The sequence below is a fragment of the Kogia breviceps genome, chromosome 9 (genome assembly GCF_026419965.1).
Source record: "Kogia breviceps isolate mKogBre1 chromosome 9, mKogBre1 haplotype 1, whole genome shotgun sequence".
Lineage (NCBI taxonomy): Eukaryota > Metazoa > Chordata > Mammalia > Artiodactyla > Physeteridae > Kogia > Kogia breviceps.
The window spans coordinates 29,278,709-29,293,952 of NC_081318.1; the positions used below are offsets into that span (position 1 = coordinate 29,278,709).

Sequence of the window (15,244 nt, forward strand, 5' to 3'; positions counted from 1 at the left end):
TTTAAGCCACACCTGGGTGTGGTATTCAACTTAGTGTAGGTATCATATTTGACACTTTTACTCTTGTTTTTATTAGTCTACCTCTGTTTTTTCCCTCCCCCTGATATTCTTTAAACGCTAGGAGAGTTCCTGGCTATCTCTCTACAAGTTTGACTTTACAATCCAGTATAAGCATGCTTTAATATTTTAATGTCAGCCCACTTCTAGGACTGGTCAGCTTGCATTTATGCATGTATGTATGTATGTATTTGTTTATTTATTTTTACTTTGTCTTTTTACAGACCTTTTCCTCCATGTTTCAGTAACTTATCACTACATTAAAAAACTACCAAACAACTTAGCAACTGAAAACAGCAACAAACAATGATTTCTCGGACTTCCCTGGTGGCCAAGCAGGGGACACGGGTTCGAGCCCTGGTCTGGGAAGATCCCACATGCTGCGGAGCAACTAAGCCTGTGCGCCACAGCTACCGAGCATGCACTCTAGAGCCCGCAAGCCAAAACTACTGAAGCTCGCGTGCCTAGAGCCCGTGCTTCGTAACAAGAGAAGTCACGGCAATGAGAAGCCCACACACCGCAACGAAGAGGAGCCCCCGCTCGCCGCAACTAGAGAAAGCCGGCGCGCAGCAACGGAGACACAACACAGCCAAAAGTAAAGTAAATTAAAAAAAAAAATTAATTTAAAAAAACAAAAACAATGATTTCTCAAGATTCTGTGGGCTGGCTGGTTCCCATGTGGTATTGTCTGGGGTCACTCATGTGGTGCACTCAGCAAGGAGCATAGCTGGGGCTGGACCACACAGATGACTTCACTCATCTACTGACTCTGCGTGGCTGGATGGTTTGGGTCTAACTAGGCCTCTCTTCCACTAATGCTTCTTCTGTTGTTGTTGTTTTTTAATTTTATTTTTATTATTTTTTTGGCTGCGTTGGGTCTTCCTTGCTGTGTGTGGGCTTTCTCTAGTTGCGGTGAGCGGGGTCTACTCTTCATTGTGGTGTGTGGGCTTCTCATTGCAGTCACTTCTCTTGTTGCGGAGCATGGGCTCTAGGCATGCGGGCTTCAGTAGTTGTGGCTCACAGGCTCTAGAGCGCAGTCTCAGTAGTTGTGGTTCATGGGCTTAGCTGCTCCGCGTTGGCCTCTCTTTCTCTCCACGTAGTTTCTTCTCGTTCAGTAGCCTGGTCTGAGTTTCTTTATGTGATGACTGGATCCTGAGAAAATGGAAGCTTCAAGGCCCAGAAGTTACACGGCAGCACTTTAGCTGAATTCTGTGGGTCAAAACAAGTCCCAGGCCCAGCCTAGTTTGCAGAGGAGGGACACAGACTCTACGTAAAAGTGGCACGCATTTACAGGAATGGGAGGAATTGTTGGTGGCTGTATTTGCAGGCAGTCTACTACTCCATATAGATAACTGATGCCAAATGAAATATTCTGCTTGAGAATGGGTCCAATTAATATTTTGAGGCTTTTCATCAAGTTTAACCTTTAGCAGTATTATATAATCTTTATGTGGGAAATAGTATAGTATAAATTATAGTTTTATATAAAACCTTGTACCCATTGAAGAGAGAATTAATTTTCTTTTTAAGTATAGACAAGAGTGAGCTTTGAGGTTTGAATTTTGGGCATGTGGGTTTGAATCTTGGCTCTGCCACATACTAGCAGCAGGATCTTGGACAACTTTCTCTTTCTGTCATGCACTTTTCTTCTCTGTATTTATAGGATTATTGTGAGGATTATATGAGTAAATATATATAAAGTGCTTAGGAAAGAGCCTGGCACAGAACAAATACATAATAAATATCGGCTTTAAAAATATGAATTATCATTACCTATTATGTAACATAGCAACACTTCTTTGGATTAAGCCTCTTGGAGCTGCAAAGTTTTCTGTAGTCTTATTAAACACTATCACTAATCCTGACTATTTCTCCTGCCTCCCCACCTCTTGCCAAGTAAAAAGGTAGGTGAAAAAGCTGGTTGATAAACAGCTGCTCTAAAGAAGTGATTTACCAACTTTTAAACATTGCAATCCCTATGAAAAAATATAATTTACATTGTAGGCCAGGACACTGTAACCTACTCAACCACACTTAACACTGTACAAATGTTTCATGAAACAAAACTTATCCTCAAGTTGTGCTGTGAACTCTGATGTTTTTTGTTCTATTCTATTTCAGTGAATCAACAAGATGTTGGTCGTGACCCACTATTATTAATTTCATTACCTACGGAAGGGTTCTAAGTTACATATTATGGTAATTGGATATTCAACACACTTTCAGTCCAGAAATTGTTTCAAGTGTGGTGCTATAAGAATATAGCATATGTCATTTTCATACAGGCCAATTTGGTTATGGAGGAAAAAACTTTTTTCACAAATATGGCCTGACCTCCCTAATCAAGAGGCTTCTAAATTCTTTCAGGGGGACCTGAGGAACTAGGGAAGCCATGGTGACAGTACATGTTGTATTTTGGTATCATAAGGAACAAAGTGCCTTGTTTGTTTGGAGCTAGATGGACTGGGCTGGAATTCCAGCTTCACAACTTACTACCTTATATGTTTGAACAAGTGATTTAAACTCCACTTTGGAGTCTTGGTTTTTTGATTTGTTAAAGCAAAATAGAGATCATACTGACTTCGGTTGAGTTGTGAGCATTAAATGAGAACACATTCCCAAAGGAGCATCAAGGTCCAAGCAAAATAAGGCTCTCAGAATGCATTTATTGCTTCCTCCTCCTACCATGGAACACAAACTTCCAAATTCATAGCTGTTACTTAAGTTCTGTGTTTTATATTTTTGCAGGAAAGTTAAGACTTGGTAGAAGACTAGCTATGGTTAGACCCTATTATTTCTTTAATGCAATTTAATTTCTACAACCACGTATTGTTCCGATATTCTACCTAATAATAAGAGTTATAGTTATTAATTATTCTGGAATATGTATCGGAATTATGAAACCATTTTGTGTTCTCAAGTTTTGGATAGTGGGACTTGGACTGACTTCTCAAGTAACAGCACAATCGTGGGAAAAGGTGTGTACAGGAGAAAAACATTTCTAACTGTCGGGTTGCTAAATAAATGAAACAAAAGTGAGGTACAAAATACAAGCACTACCTTTCTCCCCGGGTCAGACATTTGGGGTTACCAACGTTCTAGCGCTCCGACAGGTAGTATTTTCACCGTAGGTTAGTTAGCTTTTAAGGAGTCAAAAGGAAATCGCCTCCGACCTTACGTTGATATGACCGTCTCGTATACCCTAGCTGGTGAACCTCTAGAATGGGACTGATTACTTTAAAATTTCTTCCTTTAAGGTGGGAATTATGGAAGTGTGGGTCAAGGCGGGGTGTGGTGGGAAGAGGCGAGACCTATTTGCCCTCTTCTGGGGTGCGGCCGGCCGCCGCCCCTGCGGCTCCCACGTGGCAGGTCCCGAAAACGCAGCGCAAGCGGGGGGCGGGGCCGCAGAGCCCTCCCTCTCAGCTCTCCGGCCCTTCCCTCCGGCCTGCGGGGCGCCCGTTCGGTCCTCCACCGCCAGGGGGCGGGCGCGGCTTCCCGGCGGCGGGGCCCATTGGTCGCGGCGGGGAAGCGAGGGAGGCGGCCCAGCGGCTAGCTGGCTTCCTCTTGGCCACTCGCGGGGGTGAGGGGAAGCCGTAGGAACCCGGGAGGAAGCGGAGCGAGCGGGAGGCGGCGGTGGCTCCTGTCGGCCTCCGGCAAGACTGACCGCAGGGAGGCCGGAAAGCGGGCGCGCGCGGCGGAGAGGCGGGCGGGAGGCCGGTGAGACGCCCGGGGAGGTGGACGGAGCCGCGGCCGAGGGCGGGGAGGATGGAGGGAGTCTGGGGGCAGTCGGGCACCCACCTTCACCTTCATCCTCTGCTCACCCCGCGACCGCCGGCCCAGGGTGTGCCCGGGCGTGCACGGGTCGTCTTGGCTCGTCCCGCCGAGGGCAGGGCGCGGCAGGACCAGAGCACCAGAGCTTGGTTGGCCGGGGATCCGGGCCGCCGCCCCGGCGCGGGCATCCCCAGTACGGGGACCAGTTCTCCGGCTCCGCGGAGGGCGGGGCGGCCACTGCACCTGGCGCTCCGGCCTGTGACTGGCACCTGGGGCGCGCGTCCGGCTCGGGGGCTCCCGCTCGGGTCGGAAATGAGGGCCGAGTGCTCTAAAGAGGCGGGGATGGAGTTGTAGGTTGCATTTGAACTCTGAGGAGGGCAGTCTTGGCTCACTTGTAAAGTTTTAGTGTCTTCTAAGTTGTAAGTAGTTTTAATTTTAAAAACCTATTTCGGCCCATTGGCATTCGGTGTCATTGATGGATGTGCTGTTCGTTCCTTTTTTTCCTTTTTTTTTTTTCTTTTTCTTGTTTTTACTCCATTCGTTTGCCGCTGTCTTCACAGTTTCTACCATATGTTACGATTTGTGATCCTAGATCTAAATAATGAGTGTTGGACTGATGTTTGAGATTAAGATCTCCAGCTGTTCTTTTTTGTGTTTTCATCATCCTCTACCTTTTGCTTTTTAAAATTTCGTGTCATACAAGACTATTTAATTGGCAGAACCTTTTCTTTGTTTTTATTTGGCCTAAAAGAATATGAATACAATGATCCTAGATATTAGATTGCTTACTAGGCACTGTGTCAAGTGCTTTCATATGCACGTTTATTTCTTACAACCCATAGAGTAGGTACGTTTATGTATCTTTCCCAATTTTACTGAGAAATTACGAACTCCCATAGACGTTACGTAGAGGTTGATGCTGACAGTAGATCCCAGACCCCTTGAACTCTTAACCACCTTTCAGGACTAATGGTATGCTGTCAAATTTTACAATTTTACAGTAAGGGAAACCTTAATGTTATTCATATAGTGCATCACTGAGTACAAAGGGATCTCCATTTAATTTAGAACATACAAGTTACTAACTCATGCCATTCAGCAAGGAATTGGCAGAATCAGCCTCTGGGTTGGTCATATCATTAACTATCTCTTTAAAGGCTGCCAGTCTCTTGAGTTCTCTGGCAGTTTACTAATTAAATCACAGGTTGGTTTGTTTGTTTTTCCAGTGTATACAGGTGTGAGAAGCTTTGTTTCACAGATTCTGTGTAATGTTTTCTCAGCTCATTAAAGACTAGCATTTCTTGATAGTAAGAAATAAAACGAGGTTCATGCAGTGATTCTCAACCTGGGGATCTCTCAGAATCACCCGGAAATGAGGCTTTTTAAAAAGGACGCAGTCAGCCCGCCCCCCACCCCGCCCCCAAACCCCCAATGGAGGGGGCTTCTGTTTAAAAGGGAGTCAAAATAAGACTGAGCACCACTGGGTTAAAGTGAATTTTTTATTTTATTTTATTTAGTATTATTATTGTTGCTTTACGGGGCCCTCTCACTGTTGTGGCCTCTCCCGCTGCGGAGCACAGGCTCCCGGACGCGCAGGCTCAACGGCCATGGCTCAACGGGCCCAGCCACTGCGTGGCACGTGGGATCCTCCCGGACCGGGGCACGAACCCGCGTCCCGAATCCGCGTCCCCTGCACCGGCAGGCGGACTCTCACCCACTGCGCCACCAGGGAAAACCCTAAAGTGACTTTTTAAATAAACCTAATATATGTTACAATTAAAAAAGAATTACTAACTAATCTTTTCATAATTAAAAGAAGATACATTAAAAAGGGAAAAATCACTGGAGAGAGGGTCAAAGGACAAAGAGATTGTTGAATGGTGAAAAGTAGTCCCTGTGGGGATCATAAGAATGTTATTATTATTTTTTTTAACGACATATTTTAGGTCTTAAATGGGCAGTCTCAGTATTCAACAATTTTTACATTCATTTGGACATATGAGAGTGCCTATATGTGCCAGTAATTATAGGTAAGGTGGATACTGTGAATAAGGCAGCCTGGGCCCTCACAAAGCTATTGGTTTGGCCAAAAAGTTCGTTCGGGTTTTTCCATAACATCTTATGGAACTTTAAAAGGTTTTGTGAATTTTATTCCACTCCTAAAATAGAGCCAGCTGATGTTCTCTCAGAGGAGGAAATTGTATTCCACTGCCTCTAAATTTCCACAGTTTACCCCATCAGTATTCTTTCATTGTCTCCTTCATCGGCCTGTTCGTTTGATTCAAGCTATTTTATTACTTACATCTGCCTTATTTATAATCTAATTAATTTTCATCTGTTCATTATTTTTCTAGTCTCTGGTGAGTTTTTAAATTTCCTTTAAAAGCTAAATTTAATCCACATAACATAAAATTTACCATTTAAGTGTACAATTCAGTGATATTTAGTGCATTCATAGTATTGTGCAGTCAGCACTTCTGTTTAGTTCTACAACATTTTCATCACCCTAAAAGGGAACCTCATGTTCGTTAAGCAGTTACTCACCATTCCCCAACCTCTGGCAACCACTAGTCCGCTTTCATATTCCATGTAAATGGAGTCATAAAATAGGTGATCTTTCGTGTCTAGCTTCTTTCACTTAGCATTATGTTTTAGAGGTTCATTCATGTTGTAGCCTGTATCAGTACTTCGTTCCTTTTTATGGCTGAATATCATTCCATGTATAGACACATATTACATTTTGTTTAGTCATTCATCCATTGATGGACCCTGGTGGGTTTTTGTGTGCTAGTGAGAAAAAGTTACGTGGACGTCTGTAGCTATGAGTCTGCATTAATTTTCATCATAAGTTCTGCATGGCTTGTTTAGATAGTATCATGGCTATCAGGTGTACTACTTGACTCTCCATACCATTCAGCATCTGCAGTTAGGTGATCATTAAATGTGTATTGAAGGACCTGTGGTCAACAAAAAAGTAAATTTTTTAATTGGTTCAGAAAATTTTACACTAGAATCTCCTTACTACCAGTTCTTTGCAAATGGCTGCTAACTTGCATCTCCAGGGCCCTTGGGCAGATGAAGCCACTCTGCTCCTCCATTTCTTCACGTAAAAAGTTTGACTGACAGAATTATGTCTGCCCTGGTGCAGTGAAATTCTGCAGACTACTTAAAGACTGTATAAATGAAGTGAATGTATAGGGAAATTCTAAAACATTCAGAATAGGAACCTGTAACATCCCATGTGATATAATGTAAAATATTATAGTTACATGAGGAGATGAAGATAGTTTACTAGTTATACTCTCCTGTAAATTTGTGCCTTTCTCTCATCTCATTTTGTAGCGATTTGTGAACTAGGTACCTCTTTATCCTGCTTATGTTCAACTTATAGTTAGCATGTAGTTTTATTTTTGCTGTTGTACTCGGTAATGTTTGTTTCTCCCTCCCTTTCTTTCTTTCCAACTACCCATTCATCCATCTTTCTTTCTCTTCTTGGATGGTATAGTGTAGGATTAAAGTAGGTTACATTACAGCTGTTTAATTAACAGTTGTGGAGCTCTGAAGAAGCAGACAGAACAAAATGTCATTTTGTCTTGTTTTCTGTTTTTGGTATGTTTCTACTCTCAGTTACAGAAATCTGATCCCCATTTCATTTCTTCAACTGGATTATGACTTTTTAAGCAAAATTCTGCTTTGGTAGAGAGGAAACTGCAAGAAAATATTGGGACAGTTTGAATTTTACACTCTGTTGTAACCATTGCAAACAGGAGTTCTCTTTGCTCTGTTCCTCAGCACATTATTTCCAGATTTATTCACTGCCCACCTCTCCCCTCCTCACCCCCGCAGGAGACCTGGCCCAGAGTCAGGTTGATTTCCATTCATCGTTAAGGCAAGAATGAAGATTCTTGTCCTTTGAATTTTACCTTTGGGCTTTTTTGGCCTAGATCTGACTAACTCCCCACCACTACCCCTAACTTCTCTGCGTGTTTGCATTGGTGTACCGTTGGGCTGAAGTTCTCACATCTAAGCTGGAATGAGGATCACCTGGGGAGTTTAGTAACCATGCAGGAGTTTTAATCCTCACTCCACGGGGTTCTGGGCTCAGGAGTGTGCCTCGTAAAAAGCCCACTAGTAATTGTGGTGCCCATGGTGTGTGTTATTTTATAGTTAGGGAGTCAAAGAACCGGATATGATGTTTCATTGAATCTGAGATCTTTGTAACGTACACCACTATTTTATTATTTTTAACCACAAAAATGTGGTTGTGAGCCTCATCCTGATTTAAAACTTGTTAAAATAAGGGAAGTAGTGTGTATCTTGGAATCAAAATACAGAGTGTTAGGTACCCGAGAAACCACAGGCTCCTCTTGTTATGGTAAAGGGTTATTATGAAGCTATGGGATAAAAGAATTATAATGTAACAATTCTTTAGACCTTTTACTTTGTAAAATTTGTTTATGATAGAGTTTAATATGCGATGCCTGTACTTGACATATGTTTGTAACGAAGATTATACTGATGACTTTGTTTTAAAATGCAAGGTAGCTGGATCATAGGGTGTAATGCACTCCAATTTGGCCCCTTTTTATTTTCATCCTACCCATTTCCAGTCTTTCACATGTTGGTGTTTCAGGTCAGGTAAGAAGTCTTATTTTTAAGCTTCTGTGTACTTTAGCGATTTCCATTTTGTAATCACAGTCCATTAAAACATTAATGTCACGTTGACATTATTGTGGCTTGATCATTTGATTTCTTTTTTATCACCTTTTTTCTGTTAGAGAGTTCATAGCCCTCATTAATGCCAGCTAGCTGGTTATATGCATATACACCAGCCACCTACTGTCCTATAATGAGTAGTTTTAGGGTGTTGTGGTGGTAGTTGGCATCAGCACCAAGTCTGGGTCAGAGTAAACCTGAACTTTGCTTGCCAACTTAAATAGAAACATCGTGGTGGCACATTGGATCCTGAATGAGAGAATACCTGTCGATTAAGACAAACCTTTCCTCATCAATGAGAATTCATTGAAGAGCAACCCCTCCTACTATGGTGTTTCCTCAGTGACATCATTTTGGCAAGCGAAATATTTTTGTCAGGAGAAACCTGCTTAACTATGTTAGATTTGGGATGGGGAAAGCTGAATACGTGTCCATTTAGTTTCTAATTACTTGAAGTATTGATGTTTACAGAAAACATGGTTAAATGCCTGTTGATCAAGTGAAATATTTCAGAAATCTAATACCAAATTTCTGAAGAGGAAGGACTGTAGGTCTCTAGCAAATTCACATCCCAATGGTGGAAGGAGTTGTCCTCTGGAATTCTCAGTGTAGGGTGAACACTGTTGCAATAGTTCTGCTCTTAAAGGGTAGAGTGCCTGTGGTCTGGCAGGCTTGATTACTCCTCCTTGCACTAGTCATTGGGGCCAGGTCAGGACAGGCAGGGCACTTGCATCATTAGCAGGGCTCTTCGCTAACTGGTTTTTAACTCGAGGGACAGGTTGGGATGACAGTTATAGTTTGTCGTGTCTCATTCTTAAGAGAATGAAGTTTTATCCAGCTGCTGCAGAACAGATGGAAGTTTTCTGAAGTGTTACTCTCTCCAGGCACTGCCAGGAGAAGCAGATAAAAACAAAGGATAGCAGATTATGCTGGGTAGACAGATTGTGGAGGAAAGCTAAGCGCACCCAGAACATTTTGCGGAGAGGGGTGGGGTGCCTTCTGGTTCATTTGTGCTTTTCCACAGTATGCTTTTTTTTTTTTTTTTTTTGCGGTACGCGGGCCTCTCACTGTTGTGGCCTCTCCCGTCACGGAGCACAGGCTCTGGACGCGCAGGCTCAGCGGCCATGGCTCACGGGCGGGCCCAGCCGCTCCGCGGCATGTGGGATCCTCCCAGACCGGGGCACGAACCCGTGTCCCCTGCATCGGCAGGCGAACTCTCAACCACTGCGCCACCAGGGAAGCCCCTACAGTATGCTTTTAATTCTGTTTCTGAGGCCCAGTTAGATATTAATCCTCTTTTTAATGTAATTTCAATGTGATGCTATTGTATTAAGAAAATAAGTCAAGCCATATGGTATTAGTTCAGAAAACTTATAAACCCAGGATTAGATCATTCGTATCCCTCTCTTCTTAAGGTTTTCAATAGAACATTAACGTTTTCTTCTAAAAGATTTATTTATTGGTTCTATAGAGCCATTGTTTAGAAGTTTTTGGTCTGTTGCTCTGCAGTCTCACCTTTTGAGAGGCCATTTTTGCAGGAGATTGAATACATTTACATTTTCCTCAGTGATCTTTGGAAAAAGTGAATATATTCTTGGCATTATAGAATTATACAGATCTCCTCCTTTCTTTCCCAAATACTTTGTTTTTAGCTCCTTTGCTTTTTTTTTTCTTCTAGTCAAAATGTAAGATTAGTTTAGTCATTTAAAAACCTGGGATACTTTTCTAGTTGTTATGTAGACATCAAAACATTTCCCCTTCACCATATAGGGTCATACTTACAGTTGTGGCCTCTCCCATTGCAGAGCACAGGCTCCGGACGCGCAGGCTAAGCGGCCATGGCTCATGGGCCCAGCCACTCTGCGGCATGTGGGTTCTTCCCGGACCAGGGCACGAACCCGTGTCCCCTGCATCAGCAGGCGGACTCTCAACCACTGCGTCACCAAGGAGGCCCCATACTTACACTTTTAAGTGTCTGACATGTGTGTTAAAATGGTAGATTTTTAAAACATCCTTTCTCTAAGATTCTATATCAGAGTCTCCTACTAGAACTAAAATACTGTTAAGGTAGTAATTGGATTTTTTTTTTCTGTTGCTTAACAGAAAACACCAAATTCTATTAAATTCACAATATTTATAACATGGTGATAGCAGCTCACATATCATACTGAGTGTTTGAATGTTAAGATTCTTTCAAATGAATGCAGTCTTCTCACCCTCTTCATTTCGTTATTTCAGAAATGTATCCCTCCTGGTGAAGATGTGTGCATAGTGGCATCTGAGGGAGATGGGTACTTGATAGCAGTCTGCACCTACTATAGTGACAGCTTTCTGTCAAAGCAAAGGTTTCTTAAAACTAAATATTTGGAATTTTAAAAATTGATCAAACATCAGATGCAAAGTTACCTGTCCTCCCTTCTCCCTTTTTAAGCCCATCACAAAAATAATCACTTTTAAACACTTTAGAAAACAGTTAAGATCTCATCACCATCATTTTACAGTTAATGAAATGGGATATAATAAGATTAATTTTCCCTGTTTTTTTTAATGTCTCCTGGGATCGTTTGGAAAACATTCCTAGATTTAGTCCCATCTTCGCTGTAGGTGGACAGCTTCATCTGTAGGAAGGGAAGGACTTCTTTTCTTTTGAAGAGGATCCATTATGTTGCTTCTCACGGAGTATATACTTCTTCCATGAAGAGCAGTTGATTATGAAAATGTATGGTGAACACGTATAGAACACAGAATTCAGCGTTGTCTGACTTGTCCTACTTCTGTACTAGTACTTCTAAGAGAACCCATAGAAGCCTTATGGGAATTGTATATCCCACAAATAGCCCAGCAAGAAATGTTGGAATATTAGAGCATGGTCAGTAAAGTTTTTTATTCCTCTATTTTAAAAGTTTTTAAAATTTAAATTCATTTTTTATTCCTTTACCTCAGGTTGGCAAATTGTGACCTATGGGTCCACATGGGTCATGAACCAAGACTGGCTTTTATATTTTTAAGTGGTTGGAAAGAAAAAAATCAAAAGATAATATTTTGTAATGTGAAAATTTTATGAAATTCAGATTTCAGTGTGCATAAGTAAAGTTTTATTATAACACAACTGGGCCCATTTGTTTCCATATTGTATGGCTGCTTTTCATTTACGACTGCAGAGCAGAGTAGTTTGAACAGAGACTATATGGTCCACATTTACCATCTGGCCCTTTTACAGAAAGTTGCCAACACTTGCTCTATTTTATTTACATAAATGCAGGTATTTTTTGCAAATAGTTTTCTTTAAATACCATACTTTTGTTTGTAAGCATAACATTAGAAGAACTTACCCTTGTGACTTTTAGCTGCAGTATTCTTTTGATTTCAGTATTATGTCATTTTCTTCTTTAACTGCTCTGGGACTGAAAATGTAGTCTCTTACATTTTGATCTTGAGGAGGTCTGGGTTTTCCAGAGAAATAGAACCCATAGGAGACTGTCTGTCTGTCTGTCTGTCTATCTATCTGAGATAGATAACTATCAGAAGGAATCAGCTCATGCAGTTGTGGAGGCTGAGAAGTCCCAGGGTCTGCGTTCGGCAGGCCGGAGTCCACAGGCCTGAGAGCTGGGAGAAGTCAGTGGTGTAAGTTTCGGTCCAAGTCTGAAGGCAGGTGAAGACCAATGGACCAGCTTGAAGACAGTAAGCAGAAAGAGCAAATGCTGCCCTACTCAGTCTTTTTGGTTCTAGTCAGGTCTCCCAACGGATTGGACAAGGCTCCGTCACTTGGGGAAGGCAAATTGCTTTACTCAGATGTTAATCTCATCCAATAAGACCCTCACAGACACACCCAGAATGTTTAACAAAGTACAGTATCTGGGCACCCAGTGGCCCAGTGGAGTTGACACACATAAATTAGCCATCACAGGGCCTAAATGTACTTTGAATCTATTTGCTTGCACTTCTACCTTTTTTTTTTTTCCCCTCAGTCCTCTTGAAAAGCCCCAGTTCATATGAATATTAGAATGGTCTGTTGATTGTCAGTTCATTCATTTAAAATTGCTGTCCAGGAGGAAAAATTTTCTTCTACCCTTCTAGGTTCCTCTGCCTGGTCTAAAAATTAAATTAACATGAAACAGATTAACAGAAAATCAATAGTTCAATAACATGTATACATGGGGGAGACCCAGGAAAACGGAGTCCTTAAATACTATCTTCCGCCAAAGACAAAAGAGGAGGGACGTAGGGGGTAGTGGTTTGGGACTTCAAAGGGGAGGAAGGCAATTCACATGGAGATGGAAAAGCAGATGTTTGGTAAATGTTTGCTGGGTCTTGCAGTGGCAATGGGACACCTAGAGGAATTTTAACAAACAGATTTTGCTGGGTTCCCTATCTACACATGTAGTTCATACTACAGTTATCTGTGGTGATAGTTCCCTTCCTGTTGTAGACCCCCTATAAATTCTTTAGGCAGCTAAGGGGGAAGGCCAAAGAGTCTTTTGGGCCTTGACTGTTTCCAGCTCAAAATAATTAACACACCAAGGAGACATTTTGGGTTGCAATTTTTGTTTCCTTACATTGCTATTCGGCCAGCACTGAGTTAAAAGTGGATTGAATGGAGTGATAGTTTTTTTATATTTTTGGAGTATAATTGGTAGTATTTTCTTCTGGCTTAATTAAGTAGTCATTTATTAATATTAAATGTATCAGTGAGTGTGTCTGTATACTTCATTTTCCTCTGTCCTTTCTGTCTTGGACGAGTGTTCTTTTTTTCTTTTCTTTTCTTTTTTTTAAAATAACTGCATCCTTTAATGGCAGTAATGTAATTATTGGATTAAGAGACCACAGGAGGAAAGGCAGATGACGTTTCTGGAAGACAGATATGGAGTACAAAAAGGGGGTGGAGTAGAGTCATGTGACGATCATTGTAAAAATACAGTACGTTATATACATATTTGCACCATCAACTTTCAACTCTGAAATAGTATTTACACGTTAGTTACAATCCTGGTTAGAGAACAGTTTTTCTTTCAAAGCTCGGCCTGATGGCAAATGAAAATTTCCGGTGAATTCGTAGTCCCATGAGGTTCTTAGCCTGCATAGTCCAAGAGGAGAGTTCCAGCTTCTATTTCATCCACAGATTTCAGTATTAAAAAAGTATTTAAATTTGCTTTTACAAAAGAAAATTCTCAAAGGAGGGGGAAAAAAAAACCCAACCATGGCCACACTTTGTATTCTTTCTTATTTTACAAACACTAAGGGCTGCAGCCCTCTGCTTCAAGGCCAACACTGGTGGCTGAAGAAAAATGTCACTAATGATTGTTTAAAACAAAACAAGACAAAGCAAAAAGACACAAAGACAAACCAAACCGACCTGATCATGGCACACTGACCCTGTGGGGCTGCCTCTCCCGCCCTTGCTTCTGACCCCAAACTCAAGGACTATGAACCCTCTTTAACCTCCTGCCCCGAGGAGATGGGAGGGGGAACCCTTTGGCTGGGACACCATGTTTCCTCATTATTTGCGAGAAAGAGTCTGGGCCCTTAAGCGAGGTGTCTGAGGAGGTGGGATGAGGAGGAAAAAGGCAGGAGACCGCCGGCAAGTACCAGCACACAGGCAGGAGGGAGCCCCGGCCACACAGGCTTCGCCCAGTTCCCCTCAGGCCGCGTCCACGGGGTGGGCCTCCTCTGGGGCTCTGCGGACAGGATGGGGCCTCAGCGAGGGCCCCGAGGGAGGTGGGGGGAGCCCGGGAAGGCATCTCTGCTCCCTTCCCGACTGAGCCGGATGAGGAGAGCAGGACACAGGCTTTGGGTTCCATGCCCCCTACCCACAGTGGGGACTGACAAGTGTTCTAACACATGCCTAGTCATTTTGACAACCCATCAGAGCCCTAGAGTGGCTATTTGGCAGCAGGGATTAGCAATTCCCAGAGCAATTTGCAAAAGCCAAATTGATTGACATAGAATTTTGTCAGGAAGCTTCTTAGAGCATGGCAGGGAGCTGCTGGGAAGTGGAATTGTTTATAGTATCAGCTTCTTACTTTCCCTTCACGTGACCATGGACAAATCCCTTGACCTCATCTATAATGCCATAGCACTGTTGGGAAGATTGCATAAAATAAGAATGTGTGACTTACTCTGCGGTTTGCATTATTTCCTAGTTTTTGTTAAATGGCAAGACCTTCCCCTCCTGGTGAATAATTGTTTTTATGGCTTATTTTGTTGATATAGAATGGGCCTTTCTGATTTACCTGATGTAACTCAAGTCTGCTTCTCAAGGAAAGAATGAAAGTGTCACTTGACCTGTGTTTTTATCTATTGTCCTGAAGTTGATTGATTCTAGGACAATGCCTGTTTATTCAGGCCTGAATTTAACAAAACTTCATGAATTAGACCAACATAGACAGTTGGGCTAAAGGAAATGTTTAAATTATAAGAAATTCAAAGAAATCCAGTATGTTGATCCGAGACCCTAATTCAGGTTCTCTCTTTCAAGCCAGGTTACTTACTAAATTAGCGTTTATCCAGAATGGTGTTTCCTTGCTCAGGGCTGCATGATGGCCCTGCTTGCAGTGGGCTCTGATGATTGTGCACTTTACATGTTACAACCTGATCTGGCTCAGTCATTGATCTATAAAACACTGAAACTTATTGTTTTGACCTAGACTACACTTTTGGGGGGCAAAATGTATTTTACAAATGTGCTATTAGGGTTTTTGTT

The 15,244-nt window shown here is 42.2% G+C and overlaps 1 protein-coding gene across 1 annotated transcript in view; it reads left to right on the forward strand.

Annotated features, from left to right (window-relative positions):
* Window positions 1–3,577: 3,577 nt before the first annotated feature.
* FAM3C (FAM3 metabolism regulating signaling molecule C) overlaps window positions 3,578–15,244 on the forward strand; it is a 48,340-nt gene continuing 36,673 nt past the window's right edge. Inside the window, exon 1 of the mRNA XM_059075073.2 lies at window positions 3,578–3,774. The gene's annotated coding sequence lies outside the window, so the exon portion shown is untranslated. The remainder of the gene's footprint in view (window positions 3,775–15,244) is intronic.